Consider the following 19225-nt stretch of genomic DNA (forward strand, 5'->3'; position numbering starts at 1 on the left):
CAGCTTTCCTATTATCACTCCTGCATTCATAGAATCATAAAGTTGGTAGGGACCTTAAGGATCATTAGCCCAGGAATGGTGAAACCACAGGCCCCCTAAGCCAGATGTGGCCCTCCAGGCTTCCCTGCCTGGCCCTCAGGACTCTCCCCTGGCCACAACCCTCCACAAACCATGTTTCACATCCTCCCTGAGAGTTTTTGCCTGGCAGGAATGCGTTCTTTCACTCTGATAATACTTCTTGCTTGCCTAGATGAAGGATATGGAAGGGCGTGTGTGGATATGGAAACTGGCCTGCTGCACAGAGGTAACATTTACATTAGCTGCCCTACTCATTTTTGCCTCACCCCACCTACCACTGGCATGTGGAGCTCAGAAGGTTGCCCAGAATAATTTATATGAAGCCGTGGACAGAGATAATCTGGGGGTTGGAGCTGGGTGTTCATCAGTATGAGGATACCCAGCTCTACCTCTCATATAAATCAGAACCAGTGAAGGCGGTGAACGTCCTGTGTGGGTGTCTGGAGACAATTGGGCGATGGATGGCAGTCAATATATTGAGGTGGAATCCCGACAAGACAGAAGTATTGGGGGACGGAGGAGGGCCGGTGTGGGAAATTCCCTGGTCCTGAATGGAGTAACTGTGCCTCTGAAGGACCAGGTCACAATCTGAGGGTCATTTTAGATGCACAGCTGTCCATGGAGATGCAGGTCAATTTTGTATCCAGAGCAGTTGTCTACTAGTTCCATTTGGTACACCAGCTGCAACCCTACCTTCCTATGCACTGTCTTGCCAGAGTGGTACATGTTCTGGTTATCTCCCACTTGCACTACTGCCACATGATGTTCATGGAGCTAACTTTGAAGGTGACTTGGAAACCACAACTAATCCAGAATGTGGCAGCTACACTGGTGACTGGGAGCAGCCGCTGCGACCATATAACACGGGTTCCGGAGGATCTGCACTGGCTCCCAGTACGTTTCTGAGCACAATTCAAAGTGTGGGTGTTGACCTGTAAAGCCCTAAATGGCCTCAACCCAGTACACTTGAAGGAGCATCTCCACCCCCGTCGTTTAGCCTGGACACAGGATCCGGCTCTGAGAACCTTCTCTGCAAGAAGTGAGGTTACAGGGAACCAGGCAGAGGGCCTTCTCGGTAACGGCACCCTCCCTGGGAACGCCCTCCTGTCATATGCCAAAACATTTGAAGGCAGTCCTGTATAGGGAAGCTTTTTAATGTTTGATGTTTGATTATGCTTTTTCTTATTTCTCGGGAACAACCCAGAGGGGCTAAGGCAACTCATTCAGATGAGTGGGGTACAAATATAATAATAACAACTACAGTTGTTGTTGTTGTTGGAAGAAGAAGCTTAAACAAGAGGGCAAGGCTTATTTTCATTTTCTTTAACCCCAAAGCCATTTACAAAAAAAGTAAAATCAAGAAAAAACCACAACCAATCCTTAAAAAGTATACAGAAGTTAAAATACTAAAACAGATTAAAATTACTTCTACTTTGTAAGCATCCGGGTAGGCTTGGCAAGCACGAAAGAGAGTACAGTGAAGGCTCCTGCTTGAATTCAATAGGCCAGGAGTTCCACAGTGTTGGCATTGCCACACTAAGCAATTGAAAGACGGGTGTTGTTTGGCAGCTGTAGCAGCACCAATTCCACTGTACAAAGCGAGTGGGCACAGGTGGGGTAAGGAAATCTCATGAGTAAACGGGTCCAAGCTGTTTTGCTACCCAAGTTTTTCTTCAGTTTTACAGAGCATGATTTGCAGATTTTGTATGCTTTTTATTGTAATATATGGATCCCCCCCTAATAATAATAATAATAATAATAATAATAATAATAATAATAATAATAATTTATTATTTGTACCCCGCCCATCTGGCTGGGTTTCCCCAGCCACTCTGGGCGGCTTCCAACAAAGATGAAGAATACACTAAAATGTCACATATTAAAAACTTCCCTGATGTCTTCTGAATGTCAGGTAGTTGTTTATCGCTTTGACATCTGATGGGAGGGCGTTCCACAGGGCGGGCGCCACCACCGAGAAGACCCTCTGCCTGGTTCCCTGTAACTTGGCCTCTCGCAGTGAGGGAACCGCCAGAAGGCCCTCGGAGCTGGACCTCAGTGTCCGGGCAGAACGATGGGGGTGGAGACGCTCCTTCAGATATACTGGACCAAGGCCATTTAGGGCTTTAAAGGTCAGCACCAACACTTTGAATTGTGCTTGGAAACGTACTGGGAGCCAATGTAGGTCTTTCAAGACTGGTGTTATATGGTCTTGGCGGCCGCTCCCAGTCACCAGTCTAGCTGCCGCATTCTGGATTAGTTGTAGTTTCCAGGTCACCTTCAAAGGTAGCCCCACGCAGAGCGCATTGCAGTAGTCCAAGCGGGAGATAACCAGAGCATGCACCACTCTGGCGAGACAGTCCGCAGGCAGATAGGGTCTCAGCCTACGTACCAGATGGAGCTGGTAAACAGCTGCCCTGGATACAGATTTGACCTGTGCCTCCATGGACAGCTGTGAGTCCAAAATGACTCCCAGGCTGCGCACCTGGTCCTTCAGGGGCACAGTTACCCCATTCAGGACCAGGGAATCCTCCACACCTGCCCGCCTCCTGTCCCCCCAAAACAGTACTTCTGTCTTGTCAGGATTCAACCTCAATCTTTTAGCCGCCATCCATCCTCCAACCGCCTCCAGACACTCACACAGGACCTTCACCGCCTTCACTGGTTCTGATTTGAAAGAGAGGTAGAGCTGGGTATCATCCGCATACCGATGAACACCCAGCCCAAACCTCCTGATGATCGCTCCCAGTGGCTGCATGTAAATGTTGAAAAGCATGGGGGAGAGGACAGAACCCTGAGGCACCCCACAAGTGAGGGCCCAGGGGTCTGAACACTCATCCCCCAACACCACTTTCTGAACACGGCCCAGGAGGAAGGAGCGGAACCACTGTATATATAAACAGTGCCCCCAGCTCCCAGCCCCTCAAGACGGTCCAGTAGGATGTTATGGTCGATGGTATCAAATGCCGCTGAGAGATCCAGCAGAACTATTAAACAGCTCTCACCTTTGTCCCTAGTCCGCCGGAGATCATCAACCAGTGCGACCAAGGCAGTTTCAGTCCCATGGTGAGGCCTGAATCCCGACTGGAAGGGATCCAAATGGTCCGCTTCTTCCAGGCGTGCCTGGAGTTGTTCAGCAACCACTCGCTCAATCACCTTGCCCAAGAATGGAAGATTTGAGACTGGGCGATAATTGGCCATCGTGGCCGCATCTAAAGATGGTTTTTAAGAAGCGGTTTAATAACCGCCTCTTTCAGCAGGTCTGGGAAGGCTCCCTCACAGAGGGAAGCATTCACCACCCCACGAAGCCCATCGCCCAGTCCTTCCCGGCTAGCTTTTATAAGCCAGGATGGGCAAGGATCCAGGAGACAGGTGGTTGGCTCCACTCGTCGAAGCAGCCTGTCCACATCCTCGGAGGTAACAGGTTGGAATTGATCCCACGCAACTTGACTAGACAGAACTCTAGCACTCTCCCGCCCTGCTCCCACGGTGGAGTCTACCTCTTCCCGAATCTGAGCGATTTTATCTGCAAAAAACTTTGCAAAATCATTGCAGGAGAACATGTGGCCCGTATTGGGCCCCGATGTTGCAGGTGGTTCCGCTAAATTGTGAACCACCTGAAAAAAACCACATACTTTTATGCTGTGCTTTATGCTTTTTAAAAGTTTTGTAAGTTGCTTGGAGACGCTTTACATGGCAATCAGTTAACAGGCTGAACATTTAATAAACGTTACCTTACAGGGCTTTTGTAAGGATTATCATTGGGAGGTAGCTACATGCTATTATACACTATGGTAGGCACAACTGCCTACCAAAGTCCTCAAAGGTTCTTCACAGGCTTTTCCACATTAATTCTTAGAAACAGCCCTGTAAGGTAGGTCAGCACTATTATTATACCTGGGGCCAAGAACATGAGGGGGAATGGCTTGCCTGATGCTGAGATTTGTAGTGGGATTCAGAAATCATGGTGAACAAACTTCATGAAGAAGGTGGTGTTGAATAATTGCCCCCAGGTGGACCAGAAGGAAAGCTCAGCTAGCTATTCATTCTGTCCTTTAAATAAGCCTGAAAATGACTTTAAATATTCATAGTACAGCTTCCTTTTCTGTCAAAATGATGAACACCAGGGGTAGAAAATCAGCCTCAACTCCAACTCCCATCAGCCCCAGTCAGCATTGCTAAAGATTCTGGGAGTTGTAGTCTGACAACAGCTGGGAGATCAGTTTCCCCAGAGAACTGCCTCCTCCCACATGAATGCCAAGATCATCCTAAATTTGCCATTTTTGCCATCTTAAAAATTAAATGGTAATGGACTGGATGAGAGCCAACAAACTGAAGCTTAATCCACATAAGACTGCCTTGGTCACACTGGTTGATGATCTCCGGCGGGCTAGGGACAAGGGTAAAAGCTGTTTCCTTGTTCCGCTGGATCTCTCAGCAGCTTTTGATACCATCGACCATGACATCCTTCTGGAGCATCTGGAGGGGTTGGGAGCTGGGGGCAGTGTTTTGCAGTGGTTCCGCTCCTTCCTCCAGGGCCGTGCCCAGAAAGTGGTGTTGGGGGATGAGTGTTCAGACCCCTGGGCCCTCACTTGTGGGGTGCCTCAGGGTTTTGTCCTCTTCCCCCATGCTTTTTAACATCTACATGAAGCCGCTGGGAGAGATCATCAGGGGGTTTGGGCTTGGTGTTCATCAGTATGCGGATGATACCCAGCTCCACCTCTCTTTCAAATCAGAATCAGTGAAGGCGGTGAAGGTCCTGTGTGTCTGGAGGCGGTTGGTGGATGGCAGCTAACAGATTGAGGTTGAATCCTGAAAAGACAGAAGTACTGTTTTGGGGGGACAGAGGGCGGGCTGGTGTGGAGGACTCCCTGGTCCTGAATGGGGTAACCGTGCCCCTGAAGGACCAGGTGCGCAGCCTGGGACTCATTTTGGACTCACAGCTGTCCATGGAGGCACAGGTCAAATCTCTGTCCAGGGCAACTGTCTACCAGACTCATTTGGTACGCAGGCTGAGACCCTACCTGCCCACGGACTGTCGTGCCAGAGTGGTGCATGCCCTGGTTATCTCCCGCTTGGACTACTACAGTGCACTCTACGTGGGGCTACCTTTGAAGGTGACCCAGAAACTACAACTAATCCAGAATGTGGCAGCTAGGCTGGTGACTGGGAGTGGCCGCCAGGACCATATAACACTGGTCCTGAGAGATCTGCATTGGCTCCCAGTACGTTTCCGAGCACAATTCAAAGTGTTGGTGCTGACCTTTAAAGCCCTAATGTGATGGCCTGGGAATCCGATTCAGAGGCTGAACCGGAGGAATCCCAGCCTGCACAGGAGTCCCCGCCTCCAGGGCTGGCTGAGCTGGGGCAGGGCCTTGATTCTGAAGCGCCTGCACCTCAGGAGCAGGCACCAGGTGAATCCACTCTGGCTCCGGAGGTGATTGAGGACACATTGCCTACAGGTGCGCCTCTCCCAGCCCTGTCAGGGGAAAATGAGTCTCCCCCTGGGTCCAGTAACCCACCGGCCTCTCCTGAGCTGCAGAGGCTCAGGACAGAGAGGCGGAGGGAACTGGTTTCTCCCAGGAGGAGTGCTCGCCTTAAGGCCAGGAGAGGCGGGTCACCTGGGGGCCGGGACTGCCCCCGGCCTCAGAGAAGATAAAGGCCAGTCAGCCCGGTCCCAGGTTGCGGGAGCAACGTCATTGAAGAGCTGTTTCGGCCAGCACCCAGTCCTGTTCCTGTCCTTGCCCGGCTCCTCGCTGTGGACCCCGCTTCGCTCGTGGAGAACTGTCTGCCGACCCTCGACTCAGGTCCTGGACCTCGCCCCACGGTAACTATGGCAACGGAGAGGTCAGAGTTGCCATGAGTTCCAAGAAAAACAAACATGGAGTCCAGCACGCTTCCCTTTGCGCAGCTCTGCTGTCTGTCCATGCTGATCCAAAAATCCTTCCTGCCTCTCCCTCTTGCCGGTAGCAGAGATAAACACAGCGGTGAAGCAATTGCAGCATGTGGGTGAATAATTCAGAACTGACACAAAGCGTTCCTTATCTTGTTAGCCTTTAATCATGAAGTAAACCAGATCTTAAATCTGTCCCGGTGACAACGCACACATCTTGCGTCCTCTCTCCGCAAAAGCGAAACCAGACTGAAACACGTAGCGTCAAACCACTCCCGTATGTGTTTCTAACCACGCCTCAGGAAAGAGACGTCACCAGAACTCCTTAACCCTGTGAGTTCTGAAACCAATAACACCCCCTCTCGTCTCGAACCCTGAGGGAAACTGTGAACCCCTATTTACAGACCTCTTTGAGTTCAACTCACCTCCCATTGCCTTTTGCCTCCCACTGGCATCTATCCCAGGCAATTGTTGAATCCCTTCCACACTCCCAGAATCACACTGTGCGAAACCAACCCACGCATTGGTGACCTGAAACCTTTCCGGTGGAATCCCCTTTTTGGTCCGAGTTGACCGCCGGAGTACAACCTCGGGCGCTCCTCCTGACCCACTGGGGTCAGCAAGTGTGTCTCCCAGCACAGAGGACTCCCCCTCTGACTTGCTGCGTCTTCGGGCCTCCTGCACTTGGCTAACAGGAGATGAAGGCTCACTTTTGGGTTCCATCTTAACCTGTGGAGAAACCCACCCCTGTGCTTGACCATCATCAGCAACCTGGTCATCAGCAACAGGCTCCGCCTCTGACTCTCCTTCCTCCCTTTCTTCCTCCCTTTTCTCCCCCTCAGAATCGGACAGACATTCTGAGAGAAAATCAGAACCATACCTAGGCTGTGACCAACCACCCTGCTCAAAGAACTCAGCATGCTTGCTGACCAGCAGCTTGGTCTGATCACCCTCTGGGTATGCAAACTTCCACCCATTTGTTGCAGGATCATACCCACAGAAGATCATGTCCTGGCACCTAGGACCACCCTCCTTCCGTTGCGCTGTTGGTATCGGCACTGAAGCCCTAGACCCAAACGAACGGAAGAAATGCACCTGTGACTTCCTCTTGTGCAACAGAAAATACGGTGTGTCACCTACATCATGATTGTAGGACCTGTTAAAAACAAAGCTGGCAAATTTCCAAGCTTCACTCCAAAAGCTCTGAGGCAACCCAGAGTCACACAGTAAAACCCTGACAGCTTCAGCCAGTGCTTCACTCCTGTGCTCTGCCATGCCTCTCTCTTGAGGAGACTTTGCACCCGTCACCTGGTGACGAATTCCCTTTTCCTTGAAGAATTCCTTCAGAGCAGACCCAGTGAATTGTGACCCACGGTCGCTCCTGAACTCTTGCACCTTGGTGGAGAACCTTAGTTCCACCTCCGCAACCCAATCCTGGATCAGTTGCGCTGCCTCCCTCTGTGACCTGAGAGAGAAACACCATAAATTCTGAGAAAAATCATCTGCCATCGTTAGCAGAAACCTGGCCCCACCCAGACTCTCACACTTCATGGGTCCTGTAAGGTCTGTGTGAACCAACTCAAAAGGTTTTGTGGTTACCCTCTTTACCCCGGGAAACCCGCACCTTTGAACCTTGCTGCATGCCCTGCACACTAGGGATCCCTCACATGGTGTGATTTTACAACCTTTGGTGCAGCCTGGCAGCCTCTTAACATCTTCCAGACAAGCATGAGACATTCTCTTGTGCCATACATGAACACATGAATCATGACTGGGAACACTAGCACACTGCGCCTGTGCTTTTCCTGCATTCCCCCCACCCTCCAGAGGTGTCTCCAGAACAAAGAGATTGCCCTTGCCTTCCACGTTGACAAGCAGCTTCCCCCCTCTGGAAATAGAACAGGTGTTATTTTCAAAACAAATTTTGTACCCCTGCTTCGCCAAAGCAGGTATCGATAACAGGCAACACTTCATCCCTGGTACAATGAAACACTCCAGCTCCGCCTGCAAAACAGAAACATATACATTTGCAGCATTAGAAACTTTTCGTTTTGTCCCGTCAGCTAATGTGACAGCAGTTCCAGTTAAAACAGCCCTGCAATTCCGCAGCTCCCCAGCAGATGGCGTCCCAATGAGGTGATGACTGGCACCCGAATCCAACACCCACTTCACATCTGTGTTCCTGCTGGCATTGTTTTTCAAAGTTGCCATAGCAGCAACAAACGTCCCGCTGCCGCCTCTGTCCTTGGCAGCGTCCGAAACCGCAACATCCTGCGTTGCTCTGAAGACTGGACTTATCTCAGAGTTCCCAGACAACTCTGCAGGCCTTATCTCCCTCTGCAGCAGATGTCTGACCTTGAAGCATTTAGCTCTGTCCTGTTTCCCAGGCTTCGACTCACGACGCAAACAACTCTTGGCAGCCTTTGGAAAAAGAGGCTTTTCTGTTCTTTTACTGCTCACTGCCCCCCCACTGCTCCCAGGGCTCCCAGGACGCTTTCCTGCACCCCCAGTGGTAGGTAAAGGGCCCCCAGCAGCTTGCCTCTCTCCAAGCTCCTCACGCAGACACGTTGCATCACCCACGCAGCTTTTAGACTCTGCAAAACTGGCAGCAACAGCAGCAGTAGTGGTAATAGTCCCTTTGCCCCCCTCAGGGGTCCCACAGCCTTTCCCAGCTGTGCACTGGCTTCCACAAAGGTGGTAAGCTCCATCTTGCCTCTCCTGTTCTGATGCAGCCATCTCCCGGCCCTTGCTTCCGCCCCCAGCGTTGCACACTTCCTGGAGAGCTAGCCAAGCGACCGTCGGCTTCCTTGCATCCAGAACTATAGGCCTTAAATCAGCACTTACATTCTCAGCCAGAAAACCAGAACACGCTGCTCAGCTTCACGTTGGCTTCCAACTGCCCCAGCTGACGAAGACATCGGCTTCACCAATTCCCAGAGCTTGGCTCCAACTAAGGACAACTCTGCTAAATAACTCCACTCCAACCACGTTTGGGTTGTTAACTTCGCACATGGCAGCTTAAGCTCAAAGCCATGTTCCTGGGACTGAGCCATCTCCTTCTCCCCCGGGGTAAGCGTACTCACGACAGCATCAGCTTCCTCCGGCCTCTGGCAGATCGGCTTCTCCTCCCAGCGAGCTCCTTCCAGCCTCAAAGACAGCTCCGGCTGGCCCCAGCAACTTTCCTGCTGGCTTCCCCCACATGTGAGACGTTCCTGCAATGCTTCAAAGCGTTGGCAAGCACCCATAACCTATGGCAACGGAGAGGTCAGTGTTGCCATGAGTTCCAAGAAAAACAAACATGGAGTCCAGCACGCTTCCCTTTGCGCAGCTCTGTTGTCTGTCCGTGCTGATCCAAAGATCCTTCCTGCCTCTCCCTCTTGCCGGTAGCAGAGATAAACACAGCGGTGAAGCAATTGCAGCATGTGGGTGAATAATTCAGAACTGACACAAAGCGTTCCTTATCTTGTTAGCCTTTAATCATGAAGTAAACCAGATCTTAAATCTGTCCCGGTGACAACGCACACATCTTGCGTCCTCCCTCCGCAAAAGCGAAACCAGACTGAAACACGTAGCGTCAAACCACTCCCGTATGTGTTTCTAACCACGCCTCAGGAAAGAGACGTCACCAGAACTCCTTAACCCTGTGAGTTCTGAAACCAATAACAGTAACCTCCCCCCTGGACCAGCACACCTAAACTGCCTCAGTCCAGTAGACCTGAAGGAGTGTCTCCACCCCCGTCATTCAGCCTGGACACTGAGGCCCAGTGCCGAGGGCTTTTTGGCGGTTTCCTCCCTGCGAAAAGTGAGGTTACAGGGAAACAGGCAGAGGGCTTTCTTGGTAATGGCACCCGCCCTGTGGAACACCCTCCCATCAGTTGTCAAGGGAATACTGTAAACAGCTCTCTGACTTTTAGAAGACGCCTGAAGGCAGCCCTGTTTAGGGAATGTTTCACGTTTTATTGTGTTTTTAATACCCTGTTGGAAGCCACCCAGAGGGGCTGGGGAGGCCCGGCGAGATGTGTGGGGTATAAATAATAACTTATTATTATTACTGGTTTTCTGTGGAGTGTGGCCCACTAAGCGTGTGCACCTTAAAATTATTACAACAATTTATTTGATACTAATTTGCATGAATTGAAGCAAATTCAAGTAGACACACCCTCTTTTGTGCTTCACTACCCCAGTCTCCGAAGGGTGTGGGACTCCAGGGGTTTCAGGCACTTACCCATGTTCGGTTTCCTTGGAATGATGGACAGCAGCAATTGTTATGTCTTTAGGAGAGATGGTTTATCTACACATATATACAACCTGAGTCTACAATGGAGGTGCTCACAGCATCAGCACCCCGAAAGGGTCTTGCTTCTCCCACGACCACAGCCTTGGATTCCAAGCAGGAATCGGGTACAGCTCTGACGCCCTGGCTTCTGCCAGCCGCCTGCTTCTAGCCCAGCTCTCTCACACAACGCTGGCTATTGCCCTTCTCACTAGCAGCCAGGTGAGGGAGGGGGCCCAGGGCCCACCCATTTGTCCTCTGGTACAAAGCCACTTCCTTTGTTATACCATGCCCAGGCCCACTGACTCACCCAAAAGCTGGCCTGGCTACTTTAACCACTGAATCCCCCAAACTAACCACATTATATATGTTCAAGTAAGATGTAATTATGCTACCTGGATGAAGGGCCTCAGCAGTTTCACTCCAGCACCTTGCAGGGCTGGTCCCAACACAGCTTGTTCTTCCCTCCATTTTTCAACACCACAATGTTGAAAAGTTGACATCGCCCAACCCTGCACAGCCGTGAGGCATGTCTCTATGCACTCAAAGTCTCTCTGGTCAGCTGCATCTCATATTCTAAATTCCCAGGCAAAAATGTTCCTCTTCAACCAGGCCTTTTTGGCTGAGTAAGCGTGTGTTTGAGGGAGGGAGTATTAGTTTGTATTGTTTTTATTAAGTATTTTATGTTCTTATATTGTATTTTTATGTTTTGAACAGCCTTGAGATCTATGGATGAAGGGTGGTATACAAATTTAATAAACAACAACTTTTCTGAAAGGCTAGAAGTACTTTATCAGTCACTGCCTACCTTGGAGGGAAAAGGGACGCGGGTGGCGCTGTGGTCTAAACCACTGAGCCTCTTGGGCTTGCCAATCAGAAGGTCGGCGGTTCAAATCCCTGCAACAGAGTGAGCTCCCGTTGCTCTGTCCCAACTCCTGCCAACCTAGCAGTTCGAAAGCACGCCAGTGAAAGTAGATAAATAGGTACTGCTGTGGCAGGAGGTAAATGGTGTTTCCGTGCGCCAGAAGCAGTTTAGCCTTGCTGGCCACATGACCCGGAAAGCTGTCTGTGGACAAGCACCGGCTCCCTCGGCCTGAAAGCGAGATGAGCGCCGCAACCCCATAGTTGCCCTTGACTGGACCTAACTGTCAGGGGTCTTTTACCTTTACCTTTTTAACTAGGGTATATCAATTTCAGTGATTTATCAGGCACTGCAGCCAGGTATGAAAAATGGGTACAAAGATCTCAGGTCCCAAGCACACATTATGTATTTATTATTATTTATTCAATTTATATCCTGCTCCTTCTGAAGGAGCCCCAGGTGGCAACCAGGTCATTAATAATTTTCAAGACTTTTTTAAGACTTCTAAAAACAATTAAAAACATTAGCTTTCATTCAACTAAGTTTTCTTGACAGCAGACACACTGAAATTCATATACCCTAGTTAAAAAGGTAAAGGTAAAGGACCCCTGACAGTTCAGTCGCAGACAACTCTGGGGTTGTGGCGCTCATCTCGCTTTACAGGCTGAGGGAGCAAAAAAAACTGTCTGCAGACAGTTTTTCTGGGTCATGTGGCCAGCATGACTAAGCCGCTTCTGGCGCAATGGAACACCGAAACCAGAGCAGTGCACGGAAACACTGTTTACCTTCCCGCTGGAGCAATACCTACTTGCACTTTTTGGTGTGCTTTTGAAGTACTAGGTTGGCAGGAGCTGGGACCGAGCAACGGGAGCTCACCCCATCACGGGGATTCGAACCGCCGACCTTCTGATTGGCAAGCCCAAGAGGCTCAGTGGTTTAGACCACAGCACTACCCGCGTCCCTATACCCTAGTTAGTCATATTTATTGAGTAGGGTCAATATAACGACTATTGAGTAGTTACCATGAATATCCCAGCAGGGAGTGACTGTTAGTTTCTGTTTGCCACTGAGCAGCTGCTTAGAGTCACAAGGCTCTGTTTACATTCCAGAGACAGTCCAGGCTATTGGAAGTCTCACGGGAGAAGGGAGACGGATGTGATGTTTACTGGTTTCCTGTTTCCTTTGTTCCAGTTGCTCTCTGCTTTCATAGAGAGAGGATGTATATTTCTTTGCTGTCTGTGTAGTAAGAAATAAAGCATAGTGATGTAGCCATAAATCTCATCACTTCTGCTGCTTTGGAAACTCTGCTGAATGGGGGAACGTGCCTTGGAGCCTTATCAAAGGCTCAGGTCATTAATTATTTGTTAGAGGGCGATTCCGAAGGACACTAGATGGCACCAAAGCTTTGAAGGCAGTGAAATGCTACTTGTGTGGACGTCTAGGCCACATGAAGAGGGATTGCAAACATCCCAAGGCCAAGGCAACAGAGCAGCGCAGCGAAAGCTCAACACATGGAAAAGGCAAAGGCAAAGGTCAGAAGTCCAGGACGACGCAACACAAGGCAATGGTCTCACGCTTCACTCCAAAGGTCCAGAAGACGTCTAGATCTTTCTTCATCATCGACTCGGGAGGCACATCTGCAAAGACAAACACCTGTTCGTGTCCTTTACTCCACAGGAAGGTGCAATTCACCAAGCGGATGACCACACGATCTCCACTCAAGGCTATGGAACGGTTATTCTTCACAGCTTGGATGCATCAATACGCAACATTCTTTTTGTTCCAGATACTGTACACAACCTATTGAGCGTCTCGCAGCTGACTGAACAGGACATAGACGTTTCCTTCAAGAAGAGGAAGTGCACCATCACCAAGAAAGATGACTTTGTATTGCATGCTGATTATATTGATCATTTGTTTGTATTGCATTATGATGATTCTGTTGATGTTGTGCAGGATGAAACTTGTATTGCAGATACTAACAAGGTGTTGCATGCAGGATGTATCCATGATTATCACAGGAAATTTGGTCATTTAAACTTCAAGGCAGTTCCAAAATGCCTGCCTTAGTTGAAGGTATGACAATTAAACCCTGCAGGTACCACATGAAGTGCAAGGCATGCGCAGCAAACAAGGTCAAAATGGCTGCAAAAGGTAAAGTGTCTAGTAGACAAGCTACAGAACCATACCAGGTAGTGCATGCTGATCTCGTTGGTCCACTAACACACTCTTTGGGTGGAGCCAGGTACCTTATGGTTCTCATTGATTCATATCCCAGATATATTCATGTGTTCAATCTCAAGCAGAAATCAGAAGCATTTCCTAGGTTCAAGGAATTCTGTGCTTGGTTGAAAAATGTGCATGATAAACAGGTGAAATGTTTATTTACAGATCGAGGGGGAGAATTCATTTCTCAGCAGTTTGAAGCTTTTCTGACTGAGAAAGGAATTCAACATGGCCTGTCAAGTCCACGGTCTCCTTGGATGAATGGACTTTGTGAAAGGGCAAGCCAAACATTGCTTCAAGGCTTGAAAACCTTGCTGCATGATGCCAATCTTCCAGAGAGTTATTGGGCAGAAGCGCTCGGCTGTTTTGTTTACACCTATAATCACAGATTATAATCACCGATTGGTTGTACCCCCTATGAAAAGATGTTTGGCAAGAAACCATACATCAAGCACATGAGAATTTTTGTTTCTGACAAATCAATCAAGAAAGGTACTAAAGGACTCGAATGCAGAGCATGCGACGGAGCAGCCCATAGGCATTGCCTTATCAATGAAATACGCCCCCTCAAATCTAAACCCCAACCAACGGAAATCTTCTGGATGCACAGGCAGGAGGCAGAATGCGAACTCGATGTCGCATTTCGCTAGGAGCGCTCCTCGGCCAAATCTACAAATCATTTTGACTGCCTGGTCAAAAGAGGCGTATTTTACCGTGCACAGTTCCTGAGGTATTGCATCATTCACTGAACCTCCCCTTGGGTAAGAGAGGTTGTGGATCATGCGAAATTCCCCCGGAGCTTTTTTAGGTACTATGCCCAGAGGGGATAGGTGAAGTCCCTCCAGAGGGGGCTCGGGAAAAGGGCCTGCAACCCTGCCTGCCGTGATCTCCTTCTGTATATTTTTCCTAACTATCTCTGGCCTTTCCCGCACAGACTTCTGATTTTGGGGGTCCACGGTGTTGGGGGGGAATGCTACTGGGATTCTAAATCCCATGGAGAACCCGTCCCTTGAGAGCAGTACATGTGAAAAGGATCTAGGAGTCTTGGTTGACCACAAACTTGACATGAGCCAACAGTGTGACGCGGCAGCTAAAAAAGCCAATGCAATTCTGGGCTGCATCAATAGGAGTATAGCATCTAGATCAAGGGAAGTTATAGTGCCATTGTATTCTGCTCTGGTCAGACCTCACCTGGAGTACTCTGTCCAGTTCTGGGCACCACAATTCAAGAAGGACACTGACAAACTGGAACGTGTCCAGAGGAGGGCAACCAAAATGGTCAAAGGCCTGGAAATATTGGATACTTTGGAGGTCTTTAAGCAGAGGCTTGACAACCATATGTCAGGAGTGCTCTGATGGTGTTTCCTGCTTGGCAGGGGGTTGGACTCGATGGCCCTTGTGGTCTCTTCCAACTCTATGATTCTATGATTCTATGCTTTTGTGCAGTTGTTATTAGACAGATATCATCAACATACAAAAGTAAATAACAAACACTTCCTTGCACCATTGCTGAATATAAACAGGAATCAGCCAGGCTTTGTTTGAATCCCATCTTTTTCAAAGTTGTGTCTATGCAGTCATGCCATAGACGTGCACTTTGGTGTAAACCGTATAGTGCCCTTTGCAGTTTTAACACCATGCTGTCTTTTCCCAGCTCATAACCTGGTATTTGCTGTAAATACACCTCAGCGTCAATAGGAGCATTTAAATATGCTGAGGCAACATCAAAATGATTAACTTTTAACCCTCTCAGACTTGCCATTGCTAAAACTGATTTTACTGTTTCAGCCTTTGCTGTTGGGGCAAACACTTCATCATAATGTATCATTTTCCTCTGTGTAAAGCCCCATGCAACCAACCTGGCTTTCCTCTGACAACTTCCATCAGCCAGCTTTTTCACTTTAAAAACCCACTTACAGCTTATGGGCTTTTTACCTTCAGGCAATTCTGAAGGTACAAGCACATTGTTGTTTAGCAGAGAGTTATACTCTGCCTGCATTGCCTTTAACCACGCCTCTTTCTCTAGAGTAGGTAACTCTAGCACTTCTTCAAAGTTTTCTGGCTCAGTTACACAACCTGGTTTATGGTGGCTGGGAACCCATAACGGTCTGGAGGTTGACCTTTATTACTTCTTGCAGACCTCCTTGGTTCATTAATCTCACCCCCTGGGCTACCTTCAGGACTGCTTTTGGGGTGGATTGACTCTGTAGAACTACCTCCTCCTGTCCCTGTTCCACTTTCTTCTCTTCCCTGCTCCATGCTAGCAGCTGGAGATAAATGCTCAACCTTTACTTCCTCCCTTTCAGTTTCTCTGGGAGAGCTGCCAATTCTTAGCTTTGTTTCAGCTGCCTTATCAGGTATGCTCGGCAGTAAAACTTTTCCTGGCAGCAGGTTTGCATGTATCTTGGGCCAATTTCTTTGCTCATTAAAGCTGGCTGATCGACTATAACTCAAAAGGTTTTTATCATCTTCAAACCTGTAGGCTTTCGTACCACTTTCATACCCAAGAAATAGCAACTGCTGTGCCCTTTTCCCACCTTTTCTTCGGTTTTTCACAGGTATGTCAACCCATGCCTTTGTCCCAAAGATTCTTAAATGTTGTAAACTGGGACTTTTGTTATAGAGAATTTTATAGGGTATGTTATCTAGTACCCTTGACCACAAGCGATTCCCAATATAATTCGCAGTCTTAATACTTTCAGCCCAGTACTTAATTGGGATATTTGCATCTGCTAACAATGCTTTCATTTGTGTCTGCAAGACACCTCCCCTACGCTCTGCTACTCCGTTCTTTTGAGGCGTGGCCACATTGGTAAGCCTATGTTTAATCCCTTGGGAACGCAACCAGTTTCTTAGGGAGCTTGCCATAAACTCCCCTCCCCTGTCTGATTGAATAGAGCACACCTTTTCACCAAGTTGCCTTTCTACCCTTCTTACCCAGAACTTCAAAGTTTGGGCAATGCCAGACTTTTGCTTTAATGGATAGATCCAGCCAAATCTAGAAAAATCATCCACTAGGATCAAACAGTACTTGTTGTGGGAGACACTTGGCGGAAAAGGACCAGTTACATCAGCATGAATCAACTCCAGTGGTTTTTTGGTTTCTCTCTGGCTTGCTCTTGCTACTGGGCAAGCCCTGCTTTTAACCTCCTTGCAGATATTGCAGTCTAAGTAATTATCACAACTTTTTATGTTTTTCATCCCCCCACACAACTCCAATGTTTTGTTTAGCACCTTATAGCTAGCATGAGCTAGACGCCTGTGCAGGAGATGAATACACATATCATGGGTCAGGACATTTTGCACATTCGCAACCTTAGATTCACACTGCAGTACATACATATTAGTTCTAAGGCTAGCATTTGCCAACACTGCCCCATTTTGCTTTATCTGGCACTGATCTCCCACAAAATTTACTTCAAAGCCTGCTTTTGCCAAATCAGGAATGCTCAGGAGATTGTTTTGCTAACTAGGCACACACAACACATTCCTGAATGTGTGTCCCAGCTGTGGAAACACAACCTCCCCCTCACAAACCACATTTGCTTTCTGGCCCGTAGCAAGACTTACATGTTTTTTGTTTGAAGCCCTAGCATCAGTTAGCAATCCTTTTCTTTTACAAAAGGTTTGAGAAGCTCCACTGTCCAGAACCCACAGCTCTTCATTTTCTTGACCATCTGCAGACACCCAAGCGGTAGACTCCCTCTGCTGCCACTTGTGCTTCCGCTGTTTTTGTTGTTTTCTCGGGCAGTCCTGAAGCAGATGTCCACTGGACTTGCAGCAAAAACACCTTTTTACTTTGTTGACCACCGGCTGGTCTGCAGCAGCTCCTCCTGGCTGTTTCTCCGGCTCCCGACACCTCTGCTCTTCCCGGCTGTTGCTCCCTCTGGGATGCTCCAACAGCTGGGCTGAGGTCATCTTTCGCTCTGCACGCCTGTCCTCCTCTGCATACAACCGTCCGGTCACGTATTCCAGAGTCAGCTTATCAGTCTCTACAGACTCGAGGGAGTTGACCAGCATATCATAGCTGTCGTCAAGGGAACTCAGGACTATAAAGACTTTGTCCTCTTCCCCCACAGGCCTCCCTCTTAAGGCTAGCTCCTGGAAACAGCCTGTTAGGAATTTTAGGTGGTTTACCAGGGAGTCCCCCGGTTTCTTCCGACACCGGTACAGTCTCCTGGTCAGTGTTATCAGTGAGCCAGCTGTCTCTCGCACATGGACAGCCTTGAGCACATTCCACGCCTCACTTGCCGTCACCTTATCATCTATGTAGACTAGCTGGCTGTCATCCACTCCAAGGATGATCGTAGCCAAAGCTTTCTCATCCTTTTCAAGCTGGGCCTCTGCTAGTGCCAGCTTTTCATCGTCGTCCTCATCCTCCTCAGGGGGCTGCGGTGGAGTTTCCACCACCTTCCACAGGCCCTCACGCTTGAGGAAGTGTTGCATGCGGACCTACCAGATGCTGTAGTTCGTGGCCGTCAGCTTCTCCAGCAACACGCCAGTTCTGGACTGCTCCATCCCTGCAGCTCTCCTCCAGCACCCACGGCTAGATAACTGCCTCCTGTACTCTTGCGCAGCGGAAGCGTGCTGGGCCCATAACCCTGTCGCGTATTCCACGCGGCGTTTTCAGCGAAACACTAAGAGTTCCAGGTTTTTCAGTGCAGTCCTTTTTAATGTGAGCTATATACAGGCATTTACAAAAGAAACAGTCCATACAGAGTACTTACAAACGAATACTCTCCACCACAGCACCACCACACTACGGCACAACCACCACACCCCCTGTTAAACAGGCTTTCCTTTTTAAAACAGGTGATAGCCAATTACACTAATCACACTCCTGCTGAGTCACTCTGACCCAGCAGAGTATTGCATCATCCTGTTGAAGCCTGCAGACTTATCCAGTATCCTGCGAATCCCAACAGAGGCGGGGTGGTTTCCCAGGCACCGCTCACATTCATGAAGATACTTACAGGAAGGTCGCGAACACACACCCCTGTTGTACTCCCAGCACTGGCGGCACCGTTTTGCCTCTGTCTTACCCGACTTGGCCAATTCCTGGTTTTTCTTTTCGATATAGGGGTTAATGTCCTCGCCCCAGTAATTGGGGTCCCTTAGGTCCCACCGGGTGGAGGGCACGAGAGAAGCGTTTCTACGAAAATTCTCATACGTTAATGCCGCAGTCTCACCTGCCAGCGTGTGAGCCCACCTCACATGAGCCAAATAAGCATCCAGATCCATTGAACGTTTAGGATAAGCCACACAGATAACTCCCATGAAGACCTGGTACCCATCCAACCAGTTCTCAAAGGTGCGTTCGTCCTATACCTCCGTTTACTGAAAGAGCGCTTCTTTTCCCCTTTCCCAGTTAGCTTGGTAGGAGGGAGAAGGTGTAAACATATCTACATAGTCGCCATTGAGGATCTCATTCCTCTTCCTCTGGGACAAATGGTTCCCCAATATAAAATCAGTCGACTGATTGGTGGAAAGTTAGTGGAAGCACTGACTTGAGCTCCACAGCAGTTGTGCAGTTTTTTATTAGTTTTTATTAGTTTTATCAGTTTTTATTCAGCTCTTATCAGCCTCAGTATTTTATCTACAACATTTGGCAGCTGCTCTTCAACTAATATACTCACAAGGCTTGAGTTAAAAGCTCAAGTTAAAAGTTCGAGAGAGCAAGAGAGACTCAAAGACAACAAGACAACAAGAAGTAGGTCTCTGTTATGACTGGCAGAATCCGAGACCAGGGAGAAGAGTTGGTGGAAGAAGATTGGAGGAAATTTAAAACTTATTTGCAGAAATATTGTAAAATTTTTGAATGCTGATGACATTGAAATGAATTGCAGGGGTTCTAGCAACAAGGTAAAATGTAAGATTGGATTAATAATAGATAAAC

General features: G+C 48.7%; 1 pseudogene across 1 annotated transcript in view; it reads left to right on the top strand.

Moving 5' to 3' along the window:
• Nucleotides 1-19225, top strand: part of LOC308578231 — a 1025155-nt pseudogene that overhangs the window by 419480 nt on the left and 586450 nt on the right. The window lies entirely within an intron of this gene.

Source organism: Podarcis bocagei (genome assembly GCF_964188305.1).
Source record: "Podarcis bocagei genome assembly, chromosome: W".
In the NCBI taxonomy this organism is placed as follows: Eukaryota; Metazoa; Chordata; class Lepidosauria; order Squamata; family Lacertidae; genus Podarcis; species Podarcis bocagei.